Below are 21935 nucleotides of genomic sequence, written 5' to 3'. Positions count from 1 at the left end.
GACGAGCTACAACCACAAGGGTTGCTTTTGATTGATTTTTTTAGTTTGCATTGAATTGTAGTTACCACCGGTCATGGTCATTCCCACAATCTACCTGTTGTGATTATTTTATTTAACTGTTCGAAACACAATCAGTATGTAAAGAAAAACAAATGCTGCCACCATCAGTCTTTTATGGAAGCGTGCAAGGGCCACAACACCACACAAATATCGCTACATCACAAACAAAACTCACAACACCACACAAAAAACTCTTCAACACCAAACAAACGCACAACACAACACACAAAACTCACAACACCAAACAGACTCACAACACCACAAACAAAACACACAACACCAAACAAACAGTAGAGAGTGTTTTAAACGCAGAGGCTAGTAAATCTGAATGGCATGTAATGATGTTTGCACTAGATGACCACTCAAACTTGACCCACTTCAGTGGCCATTAAGGAATAATCAATCATTTGTCAAGCCTACAAATTAAAGAGTAGTGGCCGTTCCAACACTTCAAGATATAAAGTTTGTGTCTCACGTTATACTCAATAAAGCTTAATTGAAATTTCAGATTCAGCTGTGCGACTGTTGGGCAACAGCGTTTCTAAAAATAAAGCTCACCAACAGTTTAAGGTATGGTCCTTGTAGAAACAATAACGTAACGTAGAACAAATTAATAGTGCAATGTCAATATAAATATGGTTACTTTGGCTGTTTGGCTAGTTGTCTATCCCGCTATTGTAAAAAAAAAAAAAAAAAAAAAAAAAAAATCCTAGACGATCTGCTTAAAATTAGAAATAGGCTATTTTCTCTAGAAGGGTTGGAATTATCACTACTCTATAATGTGTAGGCGTGACTATTGATTGATTATTCTTTAATGGCCTATGAAGTGGGTCAGGTTCGGGTGGTCATCTAGTGCAGACATGATACGGTAAACATGATACTCAGGTTTGCTAGCCTCTATATTTAATTCCCTCCGTAATTCCCGTTTGTTTGGTGTTGCGAGTTTTGATTGTGGTGTTGTGAGTTTGTTTGGTGTTGTGAGTTTTGTGTGTAGTGTTGTGAGTTTTGTTTGTGGTGTTGTGAGTTTCTTTGGTGTTGTGAGTTTTGTTTCTGGTGTTTTGAGTTTTGATTGTGGTGTTGTGAGTTTGTTTGGTGTTGTGAGTTTTGTTTGTGGTGTTGTTGGTTTTGTGTCAGGTGTTGTGAGTCTTGTTTGTGGTGTTGTGAGGTTTGTGTGGTGCTGTGATTTTTGTGTGTAGTGTTGTGAGTTTGTTTGGTGTTGTGAATTTTGTTTGTGGTGTTGTGGATTTTGTGTAAGGTATTGTGAGTTTTTTTTTTTTTTTTTTTTTTTGGGGGGGGGGGTGATGTTTGTGTGCTATTGTGGCCCTTACGCGCTTCCATAGTCTTTATTTATTCTTAAATTTCCATGTACTTTTATTTACAAATGATCACCTTACAGGTGTAAATTGTTATAAACGGTGTTTTTATTCTAGATACCATGTCTGACATGATTAATGGTTAAAAAAAACACGAAATAGTGGTGTGAATATGCACATTTTATACCATTTAGTCAAATTTATAACAGGTACCCCCTCAAATACAATGTTTCACTGTGATTTCTACAGATGTAGAGAAATGTCTATAAAATTGAAAAGACGCCATCAAATGTCACCAAATTTACACATAATAAGCATTAGGATGTGCTCGTTAAAGGTCACGTGTCTAATAGCGTGTGCGTCTACCGCGCACTGTATTTATCTCCTGTAGATGGCGCGACAAGCCTTCAACAAGGGTAATAATTCTGTTTTGTGGGATATTTCCCTATCCATCCTAAAGAGCGTGTCGAAATTGGTCCAGATTATTTTGGAATTGGTTCTCCTCTGCAATGCACATTCCAATTAATGCCACAGGGGCTCAGTAGGATTAACATCAGGGCTCAAAGACGGTTGTCCCATCCTTAGAGCCCTGTGTTTCAGCAACAAATCACTTGCCACACGAGAGCTGTGAGCAAGTTCGTTGTCACAATGAAGCCGGTAGCATCCCTGAACTCACCTCTTGCAAATGAAGTGAGCTATCTGTTGAGAATGTTACCGTAAAATGCCCCAGTTACGTTTTGTTCCAGAAGGAACAATCTACTAATACTTGGAATGTTCTCCAAATGCCGACTGATATAACACCTCAGGCGATGTTATTCTGCACACACCCTTCCAAGAGGCATTTTTCAACATGTCTACGGACCCTCATTTGGCCATCGGTGGGATACAAGAAATAATTTGATTCTGCAGCAAAACCGACTTCCTTCCAGTGATGGATGGCCAGGTTCAGGCCCCTGTGGGATCACTGAACGTAGCATTCTCAACTGATTCTCACTCCATCTTCAAGAACTAACTTTGGGGTTAACTCCAGGCTTCATCATAACAGCACTCTTGCTCACACTTCTCGCCTGGCAAGTGATTTGTTGTAGAAACACAATGTTCTAAGGATGGAACCACCATCTTTGAGCCCTGATATTAACCTTACTTATCACCTGTGACATGAATTGGAGTGTCCAATGCAGAGGAGAACCAACCCAATAAAAACGTGGACCAACTCCCCCAAGCTGTTTAAGCCCCCGTCACACTTATTCAGAATCAGCAGGAATCAAGAAGAATGAGCCCGAACGAAGAATTTTTAAAATTCGCACCACATTCGGAGAAAAAGTTCAAATTGACCTTAATTATTGTAAGAGTACCGTTGGAATACTCAGAATGCGCTTGAATTCGCCTCGAATGATTAGTGCACTTTCGACTGTATTAGCTTCCAAAAGCAGATCAAGTGTAGTTGGAAAACTAGGAATATTTATAGTGCTGTCAGAAGGTAGTAAGAATATTTAGAATATACTTTGAACGGCCCACTTGTGTAGTTCGATTGCTGGAAACATTAATATTTCAGCTCATCCGAGGCACATTCTGGCGGGGTATAAAATCCCCGTCACACTAGAGGCGGAATGGCGTCTGAAATACAATTCTTTGTGCATTCCAGGATATTCGAAGAGCATTCTAAAAACATTCTAAAAATTCTGAATGTATTCCAAATATTTTTACCCATTCTTGTGGCCGGCTCGAATGTTTTTGTCATGTCAAAAACTTACGAAGTGCAGTCCAAGAGGAAATTTATCGAATGACAGTTGAACAGTATTCTAACTGCACTATGACTGCATTCTAAATATTCCCACGGCATTCCGACAGCATTCGAAACATTATGATCAGTCACCATTCCAGTGGCGTTATTTATACAATCTGGGCATCGTGTTACATTGTAAACATGTTATAAAGTAATCTTAATTAAGTATTTTAGGTGTTTCAGATGCATTATGTTTGAATTATTTATATTTCAAAAAATCATCGGCAGCCATACCGGGAGCAGTTGATTGCATTTGAGTTCGCTTCATATATCATTCGAGGCACCTTCTTACATACTTCTGCCTGTATTCGGCCAGCAGTCAACCACACTCGGACGGCATTTGAATTTCATTCAGAATATTCTGACTGCAATTTGAAATTCCCTGTTTTAATACTGTTTCAAACCATCAGAACTATCACTATACTATTTTAAGACATTAAAAACCCAAGTAAACCATTGCAACAGTTGCTAGGCAGCATATTACCCTAGCAACAAGTATTTAACATTATATATTTAATAATATATATTTTAAAATATATATACAGATATCTCTGTAGCATTTTACATACCCTCCAGTCCCTTCCCATTTTTCTGTTCCCATTCTACATATACTAACATGTTTCTTAATTATTAAGATAGGTATATAAATAATGTATGCTTGCACAAACCCAAATACAAATATCTCCGGAGATCTATCAATGACCACACCTGAATTATCTTTAGCGGGGCAAATGATGCATATCCAAACATTTTTTTACATGTGGACAATCCCAAAAAACGTACAGAATATTTTCCCTAGCAGTATTGCAAAATTCTCAAATTCATAAGATAAGCATAAGTATTCAATATTCTATGATTTATTCTGAATTGGAGCAACTTCATTTTTTTGTGATCCGTTTCTTAAATGTAAGTTTCCAATTATCAGTACTCAAGGTTTTTTTAAATATGTCTGCCATTCACCTACACCTTTATCTGGTGATATTATATGGCTTTGGAGGATTTTTTTGCGAAAAAATATCTGGATGGTTTGGTAACTTGTTTAATTGAGTCAATTATTTCTTGGAATGCTATGAGTAATATCCTTCCATGGGAAGAGATAGTCATTTAGATGGTAAGCTCTTTAGGATGCTGAATTAGCCCAGAAAGTTAGTATTAAGGTTGATTTTTTGTTGATTTCCTCTAGACAGAGGGGGTTTCAAATGTCATTTATAATATAATTGATGTAAAAAAAAAGAAACATTTTTACACCATCTTTTATGGAAAATAGTTTTTCAATTTCTTTCAATTTTTGAGTTTTGACATAATGGTTGTGATAGGATTTCATCTGGGGTTAAATTGAAATCTTCCTGAATTTCACTCAAAGAACCAATAATCTTTGCCAAAAGGGATAAGAAGTTGCTTTTAGTATTTTTAATCCACCTTTTGTTACTACCGATTCCTAGCATTTCGCCGAGAAAAACGCTCTCCACTTACTCTTATTTTCTTCTTAAAGAAGTCTTTTAAGCCATGTAAAGTTTGGGGCCTTGGTAAAATTTTCATTTGCGGTACCTTTTACCGTCCATTTTTGTAATCAGACGCCATCCTTTCTCATTTTATTTTGTATCATTTTCCATTCCTGATAAAGTTAAATATGATATGCATATTTTTAAGTATTGAGGGGGGGGGGGGGGGGGGGCTGGTAGGAGAGTTTATACATGCCCTACGTAAGATGAGAAATACTAAAGGTTGAACCACTGTTGACTTTTCTATTATTGAAAGGTTTCTCGGAGACCAGCTTTCTAAGATATTTTTCATTTTCTAAAAAGTTATTTCAAATTGTATTTTGTCAGTTTCTATTCTTTACCAAGTAACTTTAATACACCTGCATGGTTCTATTTTAATTCTTTTTGTTAATCAATGAAGTTCAAAAGTTTCTGTTCACACCCAAAGGCCGTTAGATGCCATATCTTACTTCCACCAAGGCTGCTCTACAACAATATACATGTAAGAGTATTCTTGCGAGATGAACATATCTGAATCAGCACTACAATGCCATGTCATCAGATACCATGTGCTCACTCTGGTTGGACTTGTGCGGAACAGTGGACCCTTGTGGACACATTTGCCAGAAGCTATTGACCTGCCCAGAGTTGCTCCAGTGTGCATGTAGGTGCAGATGTAGAGGCTGACAATGTGCAAGGGCAAAATGCACTATACATTGCACATACAAGGGAGAATTTAACGTCTTAACTATTGCAAAGTTTTATAAAGAGTCGTAAGGTGATAAAAGCATGGAAATGGCTGGTTACTAACTTTGAACATGCTGCCTTAAGTATCTGCACTGACAATGTATTTGATCGGATGTGTGTAAACACACAATTGTTTCAACTTAAAGGATTAAAAGTATGAACATCTTGCTCAAAAGTGTAGTTCTAAGCTAGTATTATAGATTTGCCTTACTTAATAGACTAACGCAATTTTAAATGCTTGTTGCTAGGGTAATATGCTGCCTAGCAATCGTGGCTAAGGTTAATTTGGGTTTTAATTGCCTTAAAATAGTGTAGTGATAGTTCTGCTGCCCTGAAACATAGTTATTAGAATTTCTAAAACATTTAAACTGGACAAGAAAGGTTTAATTAGCTTGTTACTAAGGAAATTCACTTCCATAGCAACGGTTGCTAAGCATCGCTTTGAAATTTTGGGCACTGCCCTTGAAAATGATCAACATAGACCAAAGAACATTTGTGCCAAGTTTCATGCTTTTTCCACATTTTGAGCATTTTGGCCAAAATATAGCACCAGTCATCCAGACTAACATGGTATCTGGAATAAAAAGCACTAGTTATTACAATTTACACCTGTGAGCTGATCATATGTAAATAAAAGTACATGGAAATGGGGGTGGGACAACCTTCTTGACAATGTTGTATACCGCTTCCCCTTCAGCTCCCAGGAAGCTAGAATGATCATCGACTGACAATTTAAGTGGTGGGTAGTGCCCGGCAGACACGCCCAAAGAGCGTAATACCCTTAATACACAGCTAGCATGCCTAATGTATATCTAGCATGCCTCAAAATTTAACCCGAAAAAAAGTAACTGGAAAATGTTTCTTAGAGTCGCAGGAAGCTAGAATGACCATTGTCAGACAATTTAAGTGGTGGGAACTGCCTGGTAGACACACCCAAATGCCACACCCAGGTGACTGGCTTTTAAGCAAGTGTTATAACATAAAAGAAGAGTCAACAGCTTTTGGATGTATCCTCATGAAAGGTAAATATGAATAATTTAATAATTTATCAAATTATTCTATTTACTTATTAATAATTATAACTATTTATTTAATAATGTATATAACAAAACCACTAGCCATCTCTCTTTACCATATTTGATTTTCTATGGTTTTGGAAGCTCAGTGAGAACAGTGTGCCTCTACATGTAGGATTCATGTGCAACTACATCAAAGATCCTTCGCCAATGCAAAAGATATGCATGTGGATCCCATACTGAAGTCCCCAACAAACAATGATGTGGTGAGGGAAACTTTGATGAGGACCATGAATGTTGCTTAAGAAACTGTCTAGGATTATACTGTGGTCGCATGTGACCACTGCATTAAAGGCATACTCCATCCAGTCCCTCCATATACCATTAATTGATAAGCTGCTCATTATGCTTGCATTTTATGGAGCAATGGGAACATGTATACATCAACAACAGTGGCATTGAGTTCATCCTCTCTGAGTATGATTTCCTGGCAGGGATACCCTCTACCATGGCCACAGATTGATTTTTCACTAGACATTCAAAAATAATGTCTCAAGCAAAATATGGTCATTTTTTAACTGTGACCCTGTGCTGAAATCTCTAGGTGAATTGCATGGCTGGCAACTGTTTGCATATAACTACTCAGGAACTGCCATTTAATTATGACCTGGATAGTCCCCCTCACAACAATCAAAACCGTTAATTACCGTCATAAGATTATGTATGTGTGCATTTATTCTATCTAACATAAGAAGATTAGATATAATTATAACGTCAGAAAATACAATAAAGGGAGTGTGATAATGATAGGGTCGCTAAACGATTTTGACGGAATATAGTGACTAGCCTAATCCTCTTGTCGCCTGGGTAGGCACGCCCCCTTAGAGTACTTATGTAAAGATAAGGTCTTCCATAGAGAACTATCCTTTTGTTCAACAGCTTCGCGCGTGCAGCGGATTCTGTATATAGTGACACTATACAGCTAACTGCAGTTAAATCTGTGAAAGCTGTTATTTGATTTATTCTGCCGTGTCGGACGTTGTGGGCCAGCCCAATGGTTCATTTATTCATTCTTTTCTGAAGATTGGTGATGCATATTTTGAGTGCTTAATTATTTACCCTCCTTCTTATAAGAGAAAGGAAAAGGGGAGAGAAACAGAGACAGTGTCAAATAAAAAGGGTAAAGAGTAATATAATACATTAATTAAAGGGACTCACGGTGGAAGAAACGATAGACTGTTTTGCATCAAGGTATGCAATTATTATCCCACATGGCCCATTGCATATACAGCCGTACTTTAAATACATTACTCATAGTTGTATTAAATTACATTATTTTGCTGAATAGACATACATTTTAAAGTTGGTCTTTCAGGAAATCGTTTTGTTTGAAATAACACAAACGACAGAGGTAAATTTTCCTGTAGCGAGTATCGAATGCACTCTCACTGGTGATATTTATCTCGGGTAAAAATCTACCTGTGCGTTAGTTTCAAAGAGCAGCTCCCGCAGACCTGGGGGTACTAGCCAAAATCTGAACACCAGGTTTATCTAGGAGCTAGAGAAACAAAGGAAGAATTTTTCCTGCACAGCTTCATAGGAATTTTAACATGGACTCGATCCAGCTTAGACCTCCAAACTAACGGTGTGACATGAGCAATTTTCACAAACAAATAATAAAACTATATTTCAGTTAGCCTCCTTTTAAATAAATATACCGTTCTGGGTAAATTAGAATATTTATTAAATCGCTAGAATATTTTGACTTAAATGATGATTTTATTATTAATGGAAATTAAGCTGCTATATGAGGTACATTTGCTGTGATTACGGTGTCCTTCATGTTTTGCGTTAGTCTAAATTCTGCTGTACGTGCTTGTAATTTTTTTTAATCTGTGCGTACAACTTTTGCAGGTCTGGTTACGCCCCTGTTATGTGATGAAAGTCTAAATTTGGCAATAAGTTCCTTAGCTTATTTAAACAGAATTGCAGTGTAAAAAATTCAACAAGATGTTGGCGCAATAGCCCTTTACTCTTTGTGGATATTTCCCCCGTCAAAGTTTGTCTAGTTGTCTAAAATTATCTTTCAATCTTTACTCTTTCAAGGACAGTATAAAGTTATCTGACATATTTTCGTGAAAACTTGACAAGCCAAGTGTCTCCAGTTCATTCCGTACTCAGTTTTAGTCAAGCAAATTTTTTCTTGAGTAGATCTTTATAGCACGGTTTTATGATACAATTTTTCGAAGAGGGGATTTAAATCAATATATTAAAAAAAAAAAATTGTAGCTTCATACTTAAAAGAATTGGGTATCTCCCGCTTTTCATAATATACTAAGTTATATACAATGAACTAAGTTATCAGTAGTGCTCTTTTTTTTACACCCAACATTCTTTTTTAAAATTACGTTTGTGGCTTTCTTATATCCCTTACCAGGTTAAATCTCCATGCATAATTTAAAATATACTAACGTACGTAAAACTGTACGCTTAGTAAACACATTAAATTTATGATTTTTTCCATGCTACCAGCAAGGAGTTATAACAGAAGGAGATTACACGCAAGCCTCTCTATTGCCCGATGTCTGTTACGGTGGGCGGAGCTAGCTACGGGGGGCCTCCTGTCTCAAGGTTTCGTCTGCGTCGCTCTCCTCAGCTTGGAGATTTATTTCATATGCGTTATTTCGCGTTAGAATTCGAGATTAGAAGTGTCAAAGCGGCGCTGTATGCTGACGATTTTTTTTCACAGGTAATTATTTGGACGATGTGCTGGAAGGGAACAATATCATAGAAAGCGATTATAAGGTGGTGTCTTAGGACGGTCGCCATGAGTTATTTTTTAGTCGGTGATAGATGCCATTTTTTTGCACAACCCAGTGAAAAATCACTAAGGAGAAGTCAAAAGAAAACATCCCAATTATTGTTTGTGAAAATGACATTCAAGTGAACGTCTGTCCTCACTGCCAAATGACATAATATTAATACATAAACGTTTGGACCCTCCTGCCCTTGGGTCCCATAAACATATACATTGTGACAGTGCCTAAGCTTTGTGACTGGTTTTAAATTTCTTTAAGTATTTTTTCTCTCACTCGGTATAATTTTAATATTATAATGCATTAAAGTATAATTTTAATCAAAGGTTGAGGCAATGCCACGACATGTCAGTTTACTGAATACTCGTTATAAATTTCTTTATCTTGGAAATCTCCCTTTTTTCAGGATTATTTTGACACATACTAACACTTCATATTTGTCGGTAAACAAGTGCACAGTGCTAAACATTAAGAATAATTTTATTCATTCATAAAAATATTTATGTACAAAAAAAAAAAAAAAAAAAAAAAAAAAAAAAAAAAAAATTAGTGTTAACCGAGCTCTTTAAAGTGAAACAAAGAAAGATGAGAATATAGAATTTCAAACTATTATTTACTATATACTATATAAATATCTTTTAAGTCAACTCTGTACTCACGCATCATGATAGTAGCATCTGTGAGTAAAACCATTTTATTATATCAACAGAAGAACAAAATCAAAAACGAAATTTTACACATTAGCAGTAAGTAATGAAGTCATAATAATTAAGTTGCCACAGTTTTCCAGTTTTATGCAGTCTATGTTGGCATTTTTTTCAACCTTGCAAATAGAAATAATTATATTCTTTTTTATCTGACTTGCTGATACCAGTCTGTGCCAGATACTATTCCACTCAAAGGCCAGCAAGGTCTGAGAATCTAATGGGCCGAATGAAAAAAAATCCTAGAAGATAAAGTGGCTAATTCTTACAAAAAGGATCAAAAACATGGGATTTTCAAAAGATTATTATAAACCAAGACAACACTTAGTCAGAACATTTATAGATGAACTGGAGTACATGTTACAGCTGAAAAAATTAACTGGGCCAGTAAGTGACTGCTTTAAAGAAATTTCACTGAAACAGTCCAAATTTTACTGGCAATCAGGTAGACTGTTATACCATAGCACTCAACAAATTATATATAGGTTTTGAATTTTTTTCCACGTGAAAGTAACATAAAATTTATGTCCACTTTTGAAATGTATAGAGTCAGTTAGGTGACTGAAAATATTTTAAAATGTCATGAAAGAGCACTATTAATTTAATGCAATCTCTGTTGGCCAGTCTTATCCAGTTTCTTCTCCAAAAAGGACAACTCGAGTGAGAATTTCTTCAGGGCCTTTTCTTCTGCCTTGCCAATGCCATGCCACTCAGAAAAGAGAGAAACCTGAAGGTTAGAAAAAAAAAACATATTAATAGGATTATGAACTACTAGTATCCATGCAGACATTATGGAATTACGCAGTGAAGTTTAATGTGTCTTGTTATGACTTGACTGAAATAATGTTCACCATATAAATGAACAATTTACAACTTAATTTATATAGAACACCAAGATTCATAATCACAGGCTAATAACCCCAAGAAATTGAAAGAAATTGTACTTATTACTAGAAATTATTTAAATCCGCCCTGGTTCCTACTCTTCTGACAGGACAAAATGGGGATTTCAGATAGGCTGGTTGCTAAAAAGAAAATGCCCAAGGTGGTTGTATTTTGAAAAAATTAAAAAAAGGGTACTGTTGTTGGTGAATGTTTAATGCATCGTAGGCATTATGACAAAAGTAACTTACCCCAGACACACTGACCTCCTTTTTTCATTGACATTTTTTAATTTTTTCCAGCCTGACCATAATTCATATATTCAATGCAGCCTTCTCCCATATCTATAATAGAAGAAAAAAATCTTGAGTAGTGTTAAGATATGCATGTCAAATTTATTATCAACTTTTGAGAGAATTTCCGTTTCAACACTGCAAGATGAAATATTTACTTTCAAGTAATGAATAAACCTTTATAGAGTTCTATTCTTTTGTAACCACCAAGGCAAAGCTTCTTTCATAAAAGGAACTGAAACATCCAAGCTTGACACCTAACATGCCAAAGTAGTGAAGTATAATTACCGTAGAGAAGCAAGTACCCCTTATTTATAGAGGTGTCTTACACAATAAGGTGTGCCTTACACACCTTGACTCAAAGGAAGATGTGTAGTGAGATAACAGGTTAAATAATTGGTGGAGCCTAGGTGAACTTAAGACTTAAGACTTTAAATTAAGAAGCACCAGGATTCATATGTGTTCTTTTTTTCAAAGGTTTATTATGAATTAAAACATATATGTGTAAAATAAAGACTAAATAAGTTTAAAATAACTATACCAAAGACACTGTGAAGTCAAACTTCCAGTTAGACCGCCATGATGGAAAATGCTGGGTGGAGGCAAAACTTTTCCAGTCAAAATAACTTAGCACCTTACTTTAACAACAAAGTTACCACTCCAAAGCCACCCAACATGGTGAGAAGAAAATTGATGACTAACTGTCATGATAAGTATTTTTAGTTTTAAACACGAAAAAGGTAAAGGCAAAAATGGTACATTTACCCATAACACTAAAGTAAAAAATTGGTATTCTGAACAAAACAGGTTATTTATACCAAGCCACGACCAAGATGTTCAAGAATCTAAACACACCAAAATCTTTTATAATCACGCATTTGAAAAGTGCAAAAAACGTTCAGGCTTTTGGCCGTAACAAGCGTAACAGTTTTTGATCTGGACTCGTGAAAATTGGCCCTTGTCGTATTCAAGCTAAACCATATATAAAATCGGAAAAACCAACAATACTGCTCAAGAAAATGTATTGCACACACACCAATTAGTTAAATTTTATGACTGTCATGTGACACAAGTATCAAAAAGTAGGAGGAAAATGTCTTTTGGAGTGATTTTTTTTCGAAACATAAACAAGATGGCTGCTTAAGCATCTGCTTGTTATTCGGCTACTGAAAGTGCACCTAAGTTATATTCTTTGCTATTGCCACAAATTACTTAACAATTGCAACTGTATAAAGACCAAACTTTCTTCATCTGATACTATAATTATAAGCACTTGTTATGAGTGGGAAATATTTTTCGTGCAATATTTTTTCTCCACACACCACCTCGCGAGATCAACGTGTAGCTGGACACTTACACAGTGAGACCCTACGGCATAAAAGTTGCAATTTATCTTCATATTTCGTGTAGTTATGCATTTAAAAGCACTTACCTGTTTTTTGAAAACCTTATCCAACGTTATATCCTCTGCACTCTGTAATTCTCTCATTTTAAGAAACTTTTGACTGCGTTTCTCTTTGTGTCCTCTCCAAACGACAGACGAAGGCGCCTATTCTGACAAACGAGATTTAGACGAGAGTAACACAAGGCGTAACAGAGATAGGCACCCATTGTTCTCTGGGTTCTATTCATTCCGACCAATGAGAGACCGTAAAACGGGCTCGCTCCCACGCGTGTAATCTCCTTCTGCTATAACTCCTTGCTACCAGTAACAAACAATGTCCTTTTACCTTGATCTGCTACATGTTTTTGGGTTTGACAAAGCTTACAAATCTGCAAAACGTTTTGCGTACAGACGCATAACTTGCATTTCAAGTTATAAAATGATAAACCTTTTAAATTATTTAATATTTCAGAAGAAATAACCTTCAGAAACAAATACCCAAAGCATAAACGTATTAGGATTACGAACCATTTTATTACAGCAGTTCCCATTTTTTCTTTAATATCACGCTCTTTTTCCTGTTTTTCCTCAACACGTTTTCTTTCAAGGAAGTAATGCCTGGGCATACGCATGCTTCAAGATACCCTGAGAGCAATTTCTTTTATTAATGTTCGCGACCGTGTTTGAACTTAATTGTTTAAATATTGATATTTAACGTCATTTACAAATACCAATAAAATAACCCCATGAAATAAATGAGATAAATTGAAAAAAATGAAAGCCCACCAAGACGAGTTTGATACCTGTTATTACCTGGCTTGGGAATTGCAGCAGTGCATAATTACCAGGTTTTATTGTTAACGAGCTCTTGGTCAACTACAATGCATTTAAAATGCATCAGCAATTAGTAAGCTTGCCAACTGCTGACAGTTAATCTAAAAGACTATCAGCTTTTGATGTGATCTAAAACACCTGAGGTGACCGAGATCGCGAGCATCGCAACTATTGCACCGAAGTTAGTAAGTCACGGAAGACCGTCACAGACAAAGAAAGATTGTCAAGGAGTGCTGCAATTTTGGTGAATCCCACGGCAACACACTGAGGCATAAAGAAAATTGCAGTGAGTGTCCTATCATTTGAAAGCCAACAAAATGTTTCATTCCACATTAGAGAAATTAGCCTCATAATTACATTTGTAATTTTATAACCGGGTGTATGTAACTCTTCGCCCGTTCAGTAACAGTTATAAGGAAAATTAGATTTTGCTTGTATGAAACACACTTTTTATTTTAATAAAAATCGACTGCGCATGGAGCATAATGATATTAGGCTTTCGATGATGATTGTGCATGAAACGTCAAGTTATTTTCCTTTTCATAATAGTGCTGGGAACCCAGGTGTTGAATCTTTTACTCGACGTGTGTAAAGCCTCTCTTCTGGTCCTCAAATCAAGTTCGGTCCCTTGGTTCTAAACTGTTTACCAGAGGCTCTGTTCTGGTCCTACACCTGTAAATGTCCATCATGACGTGTTCTAACGTGTTCCCCAAACGTGTCCTTGGCTGACTCTCTTTTGGGCCCCAAACTTTTTCTGCGGTATAGTCTTCATTTGGAAACCTGCCAGTATGACGTTCGGGGGAGGGGAGGGGATTAATTACTTGCAGTTAAGCAACTCATCTAACGGTCATTTGGTTGATTCGCGAGATCAACGGACTACCTGGCTATTATTTCACAGCATAAATGGAAAGATATAAATTGCAGAGTGAACCTTGTGTCGCAAGGATACTACTTATAATTACAGACTTGACATTTAATATGGAATATTTCAGTTTCGAATGTACGCCTAGGTGAAAATGCGTTTTTTTTTTTCACAAACTCCGATCTCATATAAGATATGTGAATGGAGAAGTGTGTAGTCAGATGTGTCGCTACCAATTAAGTGATTACCAGGTTTGTTGCGCTGCTGCATTATGTAATATGCAGTGATTTAATTGGGTAGTACTCCTTTGGGCAGGTCAAAGCTAGGCTTTGGCAAAGCATGGTTCTGTCAAAAAAGTATCCATATGTCGGCAACTACTGCATAGAAAAATTTGAAATTTTGCATGCAAGTCGTCGGGTTTGCAGTGTGTAAAATGAGCTATGCAGTGCTTTACAAATTTGTTAATCTGTGGCAGAATGGCGCGAAAAAGACAGGCATTGCCAGGCAGGCAATTGCGCCAAACGAAACGGTCCGCACTGTTTTACAGAGTAATGCCCAGACTGATGTACCTACACAGAGGCCACACCCAATGTATTGAAATCTTACCACCAGGGTACAGGACCCACTGTCTTTCGGGATATGCTGTTGCAACTAAACAAAAACCACCAAGTCCGTTCAGAATGAGGGGTAAATTACCACCAAAACGCATTTTTCAAGGCCCTTAGCGAACACCAAACTGGTTTTAGCAGGTTGGAATATCAGACGACCTCCGAGGAACCCACTGTAAACAGCAAAACATCGTTGTATGTTTCTCTATTGAATTGAGGACCTTGGCTGTTTCTGGGTTGAACACTGAAATCTCGTTTGAAATTCTTTATTGAGGTCAGATTTCACCTGTACCGCTCAACAGTCAAAACAGAGTTTACAGACATCCAGAAGAGGCCAACGACGAAGCGTGTGCCGCGTCTAAAGTGACTAAGGTCATTAACAGCGTCAGTATTTGGAGTGGATACCACATTGGTGCCAAAACACCATTGGTAGTCATTGACGAAAACCTGAACCAGATCAATTAAAGAAATAATCTGGGAACCACTTGGCTATCATTTGATAGGGGACAACTTAGGAACAATTTTAGGTTGCATGGTGAAATTGCCGGTTCACACAGAGCACTTTTAATAGCAGTTTACTTACAGAACCAAGGGAATGAGCAGCTACCTTGGTCATCAAAATCGCCATATTTGAACCACAGAGACAATATGTTGGAAGGCCATTACTCTCCGAATCAATGGCCTACATATCCTACAACAATATTGGACCAAATTGGGCAGATTTTGACCGATGCATGGAATGTTATTCCAGATTAAACTTTAAAAACCTATCCCAAGGAATACCTTGCCACTTGAGAGCGCTGGTAGCAGCCAGAAGAAGTCAGGCGTAACAGCGACCGTTACTGTGACTAGAAACTGCCATGAGGGTCTTTTGTGGAGCGTTTAACTCTTTTACAGACAATAATTTGGAAAATATGGAGGTTCAAATTATCCCTTTTAATGGTTGTCGTATGACTTAGAATAGGCAATGTGTTTTTGTTTGCTTTTCTGGCGAATTCCATTGATGAACTGATGTCACAATGACATCAAAGAGATAATTAAAAGTTATTAAAACACGATTTTAATCCTTATTTTCATTTATCAGTCTGCAAAATAGGAAAAAACTGATGAAAAATGATTTGGAAAAAAAATATTCCATATTAAATGTCAAGTCTGTATTTATTCACTTCATGCTCCCTCTTCCCCCCACCCCTCCCCGGGCACTTGTAATTAATACTCCGTATCTTGATTAATGTGGAAGAACTGATAGATGAAAAGAGCGCCCAGACGTGCTTTTGACAGGTCAGGTCACGAAGTAACGGATACGGCATCTCAGGCTACAAAATATGGCTTAATTCACAGAGCAGTGAACAAACTCGAGAAATTTCCCTCTCCGACAAAATTCCGAGCATATATGGTCACCCTGCTCCTACATGTCCTTACAACAATTCAGTATCATTATACTGAATTCTGTTACTGTTCTATTACTTATGTTGTATTCAACCATTTAATACAAATTAATATTTGAAGAAAATTTTATTGCAGGATTTTACAATATCACTACTTTGCACCATTGCTATTATATGGCGCAGAGTACAGGTTCAGGTATACCTGAAAACAGTAAAATTGTTTGATATTAATAAAAATACTGGAGGATCAGAGAGGCGATACCGCCTCCGAATATTGTACCACCAGCTGGAGCAAGCGCATTCATATAGACCCCCACATACACAAAATAAGGGACACAGCCACCAGTCTTGTGCTTGACAAGCTGTAAAAATGCAATCAACAAGAATTTTCAAAATATGCAAAAAATATATATGACTAAAATTGGTACAATCAAAGTTAAGTTCATCGTAAGGTAGGTCACAGGTCAATTTCAAGGTCACAGTAAATTGCCAGTATATGACTTCCTTTTCAACTTCAATAGTAACTATGGACCTATCTCTGCCAGTTTTGGAGATAAAAGGGAAGCAAAATTTGCAAAGTTCAGTTCATGGTGAAAAGTAGGTCAAAGGTCAATTTCAAGGTCATATTTAGATTGCCAATATATGACTTCCTATTCAAGTTCAATAGTAACTATGGACCTATCTCTACCAGTTTTGGAGATAAAAGGGAAGCAAAATTTGCAAAGTTCAGTTCATGGTGAAAAGTAGGTCAAAGGTCAATTTCAAGGTCACAGTAAGATTGCCAGTATATGACTTCCTATTCAACTTCAATAGTAACTATGGACCTATCTCTGCCAGTTTTGGAGAAATAAGGGACTAAATGTTATAATTTTGGAGTTACCATAATGTGCCATAAATTTCCTACATAAGAAATTAATTAAAATGAAGAAAAGGTCATTTTGGTCAAAATTCTTGAAATGGGAGGTGCTCCGAAGTTCCAGATGTTCAAATTTGATGAAATAATGTCATTTTTGACCACAAGTTGTCTGCTTTGCCAAGCCTTATGTTTTATTTTTCCGGAGTTCAAAATTTATTATCCATTACCGTACTGCACATTTTGCTTTCACCACCAATATGTACTTTTTGATACAGCGTAACTCGAAAACCGTATGAAATACAAAAAAACCGAGACCACTCTTAGTGTTGGGCTTTACATGCTCTACAAAATACAAAAAAAGAATGGGTCTCTAGCATTAACGGTTCCCGAATTAGAGACAGTTTTCAGTTTCGGTATCTTATGGCCGCTACTCTCGTGAAAATGCACCGATTGACCCCAAATTCACGGAAATGAAAGATGACCTGAAGGGTAACACTTTCCAATAATATTATTGGTTAAGTCTGTGTGGTGTCTGAATAACAGGGCAAATAATTTTTTTTTCGTAAAAAAATTCATTTTTTTGAAAATTTTGGCCCGTTTGACCTTGAAATAAAGGTCAAAGGTCAAATCCAAGGGCATATTTGAAATCTACACATATGACTTTTGGAAAGCCGTCTGTAGAAATTTTTCCCATAATTCCTTCCGTAGGGTAGATAATTAGCATTTAATTTTGCCATTTTTAGACAAGGGTGCATTGCAATGAGTGCCACACCTAGACCCCAAAACAGACAAAGCCCAAATTTTACGTGGAATGAGTTGAGATTATAGGTGACTTAAATCCAAGAGATGGGTACGGGGGCCCTTACCGTCTAGGAGGAGAAGCGGTAACGGTAGCCGTCCGGCGGAGCCGGCGGAACGATCCGGACGGGACTAAAACCATGTGTACCGCCAGCGCTAACGCTGGTGGTACAATAAACAATAATGTTGATCATAATAAGTAAGCCATTCAGCAGTCTAACTGGCTACGGGTTATTGCCAAGATGTGTTTAGTTTATAACACTCTCCCCTAGTTCGGGACATTTACAGAATGTCTTGACCTCTCTCTCCCTTGTCATAAATCTGACATTTAAAATTAGTATTTCAATTCAGGATATGTACAGAAATGTGTGAACATTATATTAATTTGAGAAAGGGCATTTTACAGTGTTCGTAAATGTTACAAAGGAAATTACCAAAAATATATAGATTTCCATATTGAGAAGACATGTTCCTCTACTCCCCCTCTCCAGATTTCCTGGCCCGAGGAGCAATATGTTTGTCCTAAGCTCTGAAGCCCTGAACGCGCTTGATAGAAACCAGATGTGGAGATAGTAAGATTTTATTGCCCGAGCCAGACTACCGAATTTCCAATCTTACAGGCTGAAATAAGTGTGGGCAGGGGGGAGGGGTATATATCTTCTTAACCGAACCATGATAAAGTATATCAGTAGAAAGGTTCAACTTGACTTTTTTTAAAAATTTGTGAAATAAACTAAACTAAACTAAACATAAACCATAACCCTAACCAAAAATCAATCCCTGACAAAGCTTAGATGTAACGAATTAACACAATCTTCCAACAATCTGCTTAAAAGCTCTAATTAGTATTGGCGCTGTTCTGAATCTTTCCCTTGAAGTGGTAAATTGAAACGGGGATGTTAGCCTTTAATTTTGCCCAAGGGAGTACGGCGTTGTGTAAAGGTAAATTGCATTGGTATGCATACTTATACTAAGTAGTTATACTGGATCTGTCCTCTACCATTAGTCTCTCAACTCGCCACAATGTCTTTGGTCAGATCACTGGGATTTCATGATATTCCCTTCACTGTACGCTCCTAAAGCAATACAATTGGGATGCTACATGTAAGTTGTCATCCAGTAGCAAAACATCATTTGAACATTATCCGAATGATATGGGATATATAGCTTGTGAAAGCCTAGGTATAAATACCAACAAGGTATGCAGCTCATCTCTAAACCAGCCCCGTCAATCAAACACACATTATCTTCACTTGCGTCTTAGTTTAAATGCAGTCAAACAGGCTATAATTACGAATATATTGCGCATTTATTAATAAACTTTGTTTATTTTAGATCCGCTGATTCGAAAATAATATAATCCATTTCTACTACTTGCACCAAACGCATACATTTTGGTATTTTTATAGTGACCATACCTCAACCCTAAATCCTGAAAATTGAAAAAGAAAATTCTTAAACAAAATGCGTAAATGAATAGAGTAGCTAGACTATCCTTCATAGGGAGCTCTTTACATAAATTGCAGTATTTTAATAGATTTATAAAACGTATGCAGTAAAAATCCATTATACTGTGCCTATATAAGCTCTGAATCACTATAGTTCTTGACAGTCCAGTGGACATTTAGGAAATTCACAGGAATAAACGCGTCCATATGAAAATAAGAGCTTATACTAACTTGAAACGGAATAAAGAACGAGTGAGTGAGTGAGTACCCCCTCCCCCCACACACATGCACACAATCACCTACGAATGTAACTGTCTTGAAAACAAGAAGCAGAGAACGCCATAAACATTGTAGTAGTATTAAGCATCCTAAAGGTAGTCACGCAGCAAAATTTTTGTGTTCTTTAAAAAATCTGAGAATATATTATAGCAAATATAATACAATTTAAATAATTGAAATGCATTTCTTTCCAACATTCAGTTTACGTACGTTTTTTGGTAGCCTCTCAAAGTATTAAACCTCAAATATTGGAGACCATAATAGAGTCAACCAAGGACACGTTTGGGGAACACGTTAGAACACGTCATGATGGACATTTACAGGTGTAGGACCAGAACAGAGCCTCTAGTAAACAGTTTAGAACCAAGGGACCGAACTTGATTTGAGGACCAGAAGAGAGGCTTTACAGACGTGCATCTCCTACTATTGTATAGGCATGATTTCAGGTTGTTCGGGAGCGATGACAATTGCGTTCAAAATGGGTTGTTTGCAGAATAAGGCCCTTATGCTTTGTGATATATGTGAATAAACCTAGCTTACTAAATAACTATTACCAAACTACGTAAAGCAGGGCTTTAGATTTAACATTCTAAGATTTATTCAATATGGACGTTAACTTGGACCAGTCTTGTTTCATTTACTTTGCGAATGAAACAGTCTCCGTCGTCAACGTAAATTTCCAATATGATTTTTCATCACTTATCTGATTTAACAATCTTATTGTTTAGGTTTGGTTTAAGGTTGTTTGAGAAAAGATAATGATCGCGTTTAACAATAGATTGCGGGCTATAGTAAGCCCCCTCCTCTTTGAGCGATGTCTAAGACTGTTAATTCACCGTACTTTCATAAACATGTAGTGTGACCACACTGTCAGACATCCCCCTTGTTGCACGTTGCAAGCGATTTGTCTCATAACTATGACAAGGCGTTCTTTTTTCTCGTTGTTGTTTAAAAACGGACCACTTTGTCAAGGCTAATTGCTTAGCTCTTTGCGCGTCATATGTAAACGCTAAGATATAAATCTTATACCCTGTAGTTGATTGTTTGTGCCCGGGTGCCGCACTTATGCTTTCTTACTAGAGCGATCTAGAACAAGTCGCTAGTTTACCTTGGTTGTAACTGTAACAAAATATGTTCGACATGCCGTTTCTGCACGACAGCCGGAGACACAGTATAGGCATGGTTTAAGCCTGTTCGAGAGATAAGAACAGTCGCGTTTAACAATAGATAGTAAGACCCCCTCCTCTTTAACTGATGTCTTACACTGTTCATATTAACCGTACTTTCATGTATTATGTAATACACTGTCAGACTTTCCCCTGTTGCACGTTGGCGTTGGATTGTACTTGTGACTCTGTCAATGCACCTCATTTAGTTTAAATAGTTTTTACCGCATAAATCTTTGTGGTTTAGGGTTATTAGTTTAAGTAGTAGGAATAGGATGCTTGGACAAAAAGCTTCTAGTCAACTCGTTTAGACCTAAGATCTAATATACCGTTTCTTAGATCTTAGCTTAGACCTAGGGTGTGATGCTGCTATCATCCGAGGAATAATAATAATAATAATAATAATAAATTTATTTTAAGTCTAAAATCCATTTAAAATGTTCAGTAGACTTTACATAAAATATCATAAATAATACTACATAAAATATCATAAATAAAATCTAGGTAAAACAGCCATTATTCCATACAAATAAATGCAATTAATACAAGATTTATAAAACCAATTAAGAGTTAATTAAAATATTTCCTAAAAAGGTATGTTTTGAGTTCTTTTTTAAAATGTTTGGTAGACTGAATTGCTCAGATTTCCAGCGGTAATAGATTCCGTTCCTTTGGACCTGCAGCTTTAAAAGATATATCACCGTAGGTTTTTAATCGCATTTTTACTGGGTTGAGTAGCAATTGGTCTACAGACCGCAGATTTCGCATTGGAACATAGTGACTAACTAATTCATTGATGTAGATTGGTGCCAAAAAGCATCGTGAGTAAAAACTAAAAATTTGAATAAAATTCTGGCTTGTAGAGGTAGCCAGTGTAAACTTTTTAAAACTGGGGAGATGTGTATGCTTGTGGATGTCCGAGTTAATAATCTGACCGAAATATTTTGAATGCGCTGCAGTCTGGCAATTTGTTTCTTTGGACAACCGTATAAAATGGAGTTGCAGTAATCTAATCGAGATGTATTACATCTGCTGCGGCCACAGTCATAAATTGTTTAGTTACAGTAACTAAACAATTTATGACTGTGGCCGCAGCAGAGTCAGACAACTGATTGCGAATTGCACTTACAGCTGTATGTTCCTAATGTTAAAAACCGCTGACCTGCATACACTGGCAATATGTTTGTTCATACAAAGCGATCCATCTAAAAATA

At 36.7% G+C, this 21935-nt stretch overlaps 1 protein-coding gene and 1 long non-coding RNA gene across 2 annotated transcripts in view; both read right to left on the bottom strand.

The window, feature by feature from the left end:
* Window positions 1–21935, bottom strand: part of LOC147762577 (uncharacterized) — a 119936-nt gene that overhangs the window by 29865 nt on the left and 68136 nt on the right. The window lies entirely within an intron of this gene.
* Window positions 9998–12664, bottom strand: LOC147762579 (uncharacterized). Its single transcript, XR_015334014.1, has 3 exons — window positions 12531–12664; window positions 11057–11149; window positions 9998–10650 (listed from the first exon to the last, which is right to left on the bottom strand). It is a non-coding gene; the product is annotated as an uncharacterized LOC147762579 (long non-coding RNA).

This window comes from Lingula anatina, chromosome 4, assembly GCF_051362555.1.
Source record: "Lingula anatina isolate TDL-2025a chromosome 4, LinAna3.0, whole genome shotgun sequence".
NCBI lineage: Eukaryota > Metazoa > Brachiopoda > Lingulata > Lingulida > Lingulidae > Lingula > Lingula anatina.
The sequence above is the reverse complement of the archived record's forward strand: the minus strand, read 5'-3'. Positions and strand labels throughout refer to the sequence as shown.